This window comes from Durio zibethinus, unplaced genomic scaffold (genome assembly GCF_047325235.1).
Source record: "Durio zibethinus cultivar Kanyao isolate XHJ-2024 unplaced genomic scaffold, ASM4732523v1 HiC_scaffold_410, whole genome shotgun sequence".
Classification (NCBI taxonomy): Eukaryota; Viridiplantae; Streptophyta; class Magnoliopsida; order Malvales; family Malvaceae; genus Durio; species Durio zibethinus.
This window is the reverse complement of record NW_028323033.1, coordinates 17501-25000: the sequence shown is the minus strand read 5'-3', so window position 1 is coordinate 25000 and position 7500 is coordinate 17501. Positions and strand designations below refer to the sequence as shown.

At 34.2% G+C, this 7500-nt stretch overlaps 3 non-coding genes across 3 annotated transcripts; 2 read left to right on the top strand and 1 right to left on the bottom strand.

The window, feature by feature from the left end:
- Positions 1-458: 458 nt before the first annotated feature.
- On the top strand, positions 459-542 carry TRNAY-GUA (transfer RNA tyrosine (anticodon GUA)). Its single transcript has one exon. It is a non-coding gene; the product is annotated as a tRNA-Tyr (tRNA).
- Positions 543-1033: 491 nt separating this feature from the next.
- Positions 1034-1107, top strand: TRNAD-GUC (transfer RNA aspartic acid (anticodon GUC)). The gene has a single exon. It is a non-coding gene; the product is annotated as a tRNA-Asp (tRNA).
- A 2364-nt stretch (positions 1108-3471) lies between these two features.
- TRNAC-GCA (transfer RNA cysteine (anticodon GCA)) lies at positions 3472-3543 on the bottom strand. Its single transcript has one exon. It is a non-coding gene; the product is annotated as a tRNA-Cys (tRNA).
- Between the last annotated feature and the right edge of the window lie 3957 nt (positions 3544-7500).

Genomic DNA, 7500 nt, shown 5'->3' with positions numbered 1-7500 from the left:
GTTTATGTCAGACCAATCACTTCCCGAAAGGATCTTATACTTTGTATTATTAATATAATCTAGTTTCTTTTTATAATATCGATTTATATAATATAATAATATAATAGATTGAATTTATCTAATTTATTTCTATATCTAATTTATTTCTATATAGAATAGAGTGGCGATTCAAATGAATGATTTATGAGTATAAATCATGAATCAAAAATGGAAAATCATAAAAGATGGAAAAAGCTTTCGGATCTAGTCATATCATTCCATTATATTGACAATTTCAAAAAACTGTTCATACTATGAGCATAGTATGATGTCGGTCAGGCAAATATGCCCCCATCGTCTAGCGGTTCAGGACATCTCTCTTTCAAGGAGGCAGCGGGGATTCGACTTCCCCTGGGGGTAGGGTACTACGAAAGGAAGTTGATCATGGATTATCAATAAACCTATAATTGATTCTTCCTGGGTCGATGCCCGAGCGGTTAATGGGGACGGACTGTAAATTCGTTGGCAATATGTCTACGCTGGTTCAAATCCAGCTCGGCCCAATAATTCGCTGATCCGCCATAACATAAAATGCCCATTTTTTTGTATTTTGTTTTCCAGAAAAGCCAAACAAAAAAATTAGGGAAGAATAAAAAAAGTCCAATTTTCTGATATATCCATCCCTACCGCTATTTGTTTTTTATTTGTTCTATTTATTTGTTCCCATAAATTCTGACCTTGATAATGATCTAGATTCATATCAGGATCATTAAGTATAAAGTTTAATGAAAAGAAAGAGTAAAGTAAAGAAAAAAGACTCTTTTTTTTTTTTCATTTTAAAATTGATTATCGATCGATTTGGCAATAACGAAAGGATTACTAGTAACTAGTAATCCGCGTTGCTCTCACTAAAGCGCATACCCGTATGGATATCAATATATCACTCGCGCCTTTGTTTGTTACAACACGGCGATTCGAATCTAAAATTTAAATAGAAAATGGCTTGAATGAAATCATAAGAATATCTAAGCTGTACACTTTTCTTTATTGCCCTGGGATTGTAGTTCAATTGGTCAGAGCACCGCCCTGTCAAGGCGGAAGCTGCGGGTTCGAGCCCCGTCAGTCCCGACGGATACAATAAAAAAAAAATACATCAATTGATCCCTCCATTTTCTGTGAAAGGGAATACAAATGAAAGAATTTCATTCCCAAGGATAGCCTTTTTTATTTATTTTTTCCTTTCCATTTTTTGTTGGGGTTTATTTGTAAACTATTTGTAAACGGTGAAAGTGGAAAAGCAGTCAGATGATACATCATCAGATGATTGTACAAGGAAGGCGGTAGATTATCGAAAAGAAAGAGTGGAAAAGAATATATAGAAATAAAGGAAAGGAATTCTTTTGATTGGGCCAGGAATCCAATTTTGTATTCGGTGTGGATAAAAGAGCTTCCTATGTTATACTATTCAATTCTCGACGGTGAATCGATTTGATAGCTTAGATATTGTTATTCATGATATTGATCCGATTCGATGTCATTGAAATGTAAGTCATCGCATTGAATTTACAAGCGACAAATTTATCATCTCTATGGGATTAAATCCCGAGTTATTGCGAAGTAAAAAAAACAATGAAATTATGGAAGTAAATATTCTCGCATTTATTGCTACAGCGCTGTTCATTCTAGTTCCTACCGCCTTTTTACTTATAATATACGTAAAAACTGTCAGTCAAAGTGATTAATTTGAATGAAACTTGACTTTTTATCAAGGATTTAAGAAAAAAAGGATTCCAATTTCACGTCTTAAATAAATTAAATAAAATGAATGGACTAGAATCAGCAGTATCCTATCAAACTCGATAGTATGGTAGAAAAAAAATATGAATCTTTCTACCATACTATCCATATCTATTATTGTAATGTATAAAGATACAAGCTTAATATAGATGAATCTACAATATGTATCTTCATACATGTCGATATCAATTAAATATATGTAATGAAATATATGTAATGTACATAGTATCTCAATTTTATTTCTTCGCTTGATCTATTTTATTTGTGTTGATTTCAATCAATCTGAAATAATTGAAAGGCAAGTCTTACGATTTTCTAATTCTTTCATTTCATGGAACCGATTTTTAATTTAACTTCTTTTCTTTGATCCATGATATGAAATGAGTCAATAAAGCATGGCATAAATAAAATTCCTAAAATAATAAATAAAACAGGGGGTAAGTGTGCAATATGTGACTACACTAAGGCAAGATCTTATTAAATAAAAGAACTACTTTTTTTCTCTTTGAACAGTAACAGTAAAGAGGGAAGGAAATAAAAACAAACAAATACAGAAAAAAAAAAGGGGGGGGGGTTCCTTGTCCCTCATTGTCCATATATAACTCTGGTAAGAGCTGGTTCATCAAAATAGAAAATTTAGGAAGAATTCTTTTTTTTTTTTAATAAATTGCCTATCATCCGTATCCCTTTTACTTTCGAAATACGAACATGGGAATTATTGAAATGTTTGTTTGATTTTGATTGAAAGGGTATTATTCATAGAATACATTACTCCACTAGAATCCAAGAATTTCGAAATGAAGACTAATAAAATAGTTAAAAAGGCTTTGCAAAACGATCTAGAAAACAATTGATACGGTTTGATTCCTCAACCCAATTAGAAGTACCCCTAGAGTCCACTTCTTCCCCATACTACGAGTGAAAGGGAAAATGTAAAGACTACCATTAAAGCAGCCCAAGCAAGACTTACTATATCCATGTGTATTATGTCCCCTAATTTCTATGAATATGAAACAAATAGGAAGGAATTTTTCCATTATTGTTCACTAATAATAGTGGAATTACCGGTGCAGAGTCAAAAGGAAAAGGGAATTCTGACACACCACCGTTGATGAAACACTTCAATAAATCCGCTTATAACAAGTTCTTATATGATTTCTAGTAAAATCGAGAACCATTAAGCACAAGCAAAATACGCAGTAACACTTTTGGAAGTATCAAAAGAATGTTACTCACATGTAGCAATAATAAGACTTCTTCTTTCTTTTGGTGTCCCTTATTAAGTAAAAGCCAATTATCCATCCAATCTAATATTGATTGGATGCCTGAACACTCAGAGACTTTCATCAGTCTGTATACAAAGTATCTTCCAACCCTTCTACAACCATTCATTAGTTAATTAAACACTCCCGTTATCCAATCTAATTCAAGACTCCGATAGTAGCCCCTCTATTAGTAGGGGAGGGGGCTACCATATCAAGATTTACTCATTCCCTTCCACTACTCTAGTTTTTCCTTGAATCCTAGACGTAAGGATTTACAACACTTTAGAAAACAAAACCTCCGGAAGTTTATAATCAAGTTTATAATCAAGAAAGTATCAAGAGTCCTTTTCTTACACTTGTTTTTGCCGGAGAAAATTGGTCGAGTTATATCAGCAAAACAGAATATAGGATTTCGCGTTTTTTGTTGATCAGGCGACACCCGGATTTGAACTGGGGAATAAGGGATTTGCAGTCCCCCGCCTTACCGCTCGGCCATGTCGCCAAAAGGCTACAAACAAAAAAATGAGAGTATCCCCTTTTTATTTTTAGATTGGATCCATACCTTCAATTGGTTATAGTATCTCAAGACACACAATATCTAAAAACAAAAACTTTCCCTTTCTTTTTTCTTTTCTATTGAAAAAGAAAATGTGGATTCTCAGTTACAAAAGTAAAAATGCAGGACAAAAAAATTGGAACCATTAACTATTAACTATTGACGGCAAATTTATGGACGATTCTTCTTCACTTGTCTTTCTCTAATGGTATAAGAAAATAAAAATGGATACATAACTAATTAGTATTGATTTTTTTTTTCAATTTTTCAATTCAATAAAAAAACTTTCTTAATTTCAATTATAAATTATATAATTATAAATTATATTATAATAATATAACAGCAATTATGAGTCTATGTAAACCCCCGAACATAAGTTGTTACACAGCTCTAGTTATCTAATGAGGTATTTTATCTATCTAGATATGATGTCCATAGGGAATCAGCAAGAAATTATCGTGTTTCAATTTTTCATTGAATAGATTAAAATTAAAGAAAAAATAGAATTTTTGATAGAGCACGCCATGTGTTGTCTCCACTAGAGAGCTATAATGGAATAAAAAGAAAAGAGGAAAGACATATATAAATAGAAATGCTATATCTGCATATGTTTAATAAATACAAGCCCTCTTTTCGTACGCACTTCAATCATATTCTAAATATTCTACTAAAAAATAAAAAACTAAAAAATGGGTAAAAACATCTCTCTTCTCTGCGAATCATTTTTTGAACAGAACAATGGAATCTATGAAAAAATTAAGTGCTAGAAAAATCAACTCTCTCCCGATATATATTTTATGATTATTTTGTCTTTATCTCAACGAACAGATCAAATCAGGAATTCATTTCATTTTTCTGGTATTCAATCGGATTGGAATATGGAATATCATAATAATGGTAGAAATTGAATTATTATTTTTTTTTTTGATATTCTATACAAAACTCCATAAGGCTAAATGGCATTTATCAATTCTTTTATGTAGCTGTTTGTTATAAATATAAATTAAAATTTGAGTATAATTTTTCTTCTTCCGTTCATACGCATTTCATACATTCCATATATATTATATGGTATATGGAGTTAGATAAAATTTCATGTGATTCAGTAAACAGAATAGAAATTCAATTCCATCATTATTAGATCGATTCATATGATTCGATGAAGAATGAGAAAAGAATGGGATTTTTTTGATAAATGGGAAATTCAAAATGCTCGGGAATGAAAATGGGGAAATGTATACAATACCTGGGTTGAATCAGATACAATTTGAAGGATTTTGTGGGTTCATGGATCGGGGCTTAACAGAAGAACTTGATAAGTTTCCAAAAATTGAAGATACAGATCAAGAAATTGAATTTCAATTATTTGTGGAAACATACAATTGGTGGAACCGTTGATAAAAGAAAGGGATGCTGTATATGAATCACTCACATATTCTTCTAAATTATATGTATCCGCAGGATTAATTTTGAAAACCAGTAAGGATATGCAAGAACAAACAATTTTTATTGGAAACATTCCTTTAATGAACTCCCTCGGAACTTCTATAGTAAATGGAATATACAGAATTGTGATCAATCAAATATTGCAAAGCCCCGGTATCTATTATCGATCAGAATTGGATCCTAACGGAATTTCGGTCTATACTGGTACCATAATATCAGATTGGGGGGGGAGGTTCGAATTAGAGATTGATAGAAAAGCAAGGATATGGGCTCGTGTAAGTAGGAAACAGAAAATATCTATTCTAGTTCTATCATCAGCTATGGGTTCGAATCTAAGAGAAATTCTAGAGAATGTTTGCTACCCTGAAATTTTCTTGTCTTTCCTGACCGATAAGGAAAAAAAAAAAATTGGGTCAAAAGAAAATGCCATTTTGGAGTTTTATCAACAATTTTCTTGTGTAGGCGGGGATCCGGTATTTTCTGAATCCTTGTGTAAGGAATTACAAAAGAAATTCTTTCAGCAAAGATGTGAATTAGGAAGGATTGGTCGACGAAATATGAACCAGAGACTGAATCTTAATATACCTCAGAACAATACATTTTTGTTACCGCGAGATATATTGGCAGCTGCGGATCATTTGATTGGAATGAAATTTGGAATGGGTACACTTGACGATATGAATCATTTGAAAAATAAGCGTATTCGTTCTGTAGCGGATCTCTTACAAGATCAATTCGGATTGGCTCTGGTTCGTTTAGAAAATGTAGTTAGAGGAACTATATGCGGAGCAATTAGGCATAAATTGATACCGACTCCTCAGAATTTGGTAACTTCGACTCCATTAACAACCACTTATGAATCCTTTTTCGGATTACACCCATTGTCTCAAGTTTTGGATCGAACAAATCCATTGACACAAATAGTTCATGGGAGAAAATTGAGTTATTTGGGCCCCGGAGGATTGACCGGGCGAACTGCTAATTTTCGGATACGAGATATCCATCCTAGTTACTATGGACGCATTTGCCCAATTGACACGTCTGAAGGAATCAATGTTGGACTTATTGGATCCTTAGCAATTCATGCCAGGATTGGTCGTTGGGGGTCTCTAGAAAGTCCATTTTATAAAATATTTGAGAGATCAAAAAAAGCACAGATGCTTTATTTATCCCCAAGTCGAGATGAATATTATATGGTAGCGGCAGGAAATTCTTTGGCCTTGAATCAGGGTATTCAGGAAGAACAGGTTGTTCCGGCTCGATACCGCCAAGAATTCCTGACTATTGCATGGGAACAAGTTCATCTTCGAAGTATTTTTCCTTTTCAATATTTTTCTATGGGAGCTTCCCTCATTCCTTTTATCGAGCATAATGACGCGAATCGGGCTTTAATGAGTTCTAATATGCAACGCCAAGCAGTTCCGCTTTCGCGTTCCGAGAAGTGCATTGTTGGAACTGGGTTGGAACGCCAATTGGCTCTAGATTCAGGGGTTCCCGCTATAGCCGATCAAGAGGGAAAGATCATTTCTACCGATACTGACAAGATTATTTTATCGGGTAATGGGGATACTCTAAGCATTCCATTAGTTATGTATCAACGTTCCAACAAAAATACTTGTATGCATCAAACTCCCCGGGTTCAGCGGGGTAAATGCATTAAAAAGGGACAGATTTTAGCGGATGGTGCCGCTACGGTTGGTGGCGAACTCGCTTTGGGCAAAAACGTATTAGTAGCTTATATGCCATGGGAAGGTTACAATTTTGAGGATGCGGTACTCATTAGCGAGCGTCTAGTATATGAAGATATTTATACTTCTTTTCACATACGAAAATATGAAATTCAGACTCATGTGACAAGCCAAGGTCCTGAAAGAATCACTAACGAAATATCGCACCTAGAAGCCCATTTACTCCGCAATTTAGACAAAAATGGAATTGTGATGCTGGGATCTTGGGTGGAGACGGGCGATATTTTAGTAGGTAAATTAACGCCTCAGGTGGCGAAAGAATCATCATATGCTCCAGAAGATAGATTATTACGGGCCATACTTGGGATTCAGGTATCCACTTCAAAGGAAACTTGTCTAAAATTACCTATAGGTGGGAGGGGTCGAGTCATCGATGTGAGATGGATCCAGAAAAAAGGGGGTTCTAGTTATAATCCGGAAACGATTCGTGTATATATTTCACAGAAACGCGAAATGAAAGTAGGCGATAAAGTAGCCGGAAGACATGGAAATAAGGGTATCATTTCCAAAATTTTACCTAGACAGGATATGCCTTATTTGCAAGACGGAAGACCTGTTGATATGGTCTTCAACCCATTAGGAGTCCCTTCACGAATGAATGTGGGACAGATATTTGAATGCTCGCTTGGGTTAGCAGGGAGTCTACTAGATAGACATTATCGAATAGCACCGTTTGATGAGAGATATGAACAAGAGGCTTCGAGAAAAC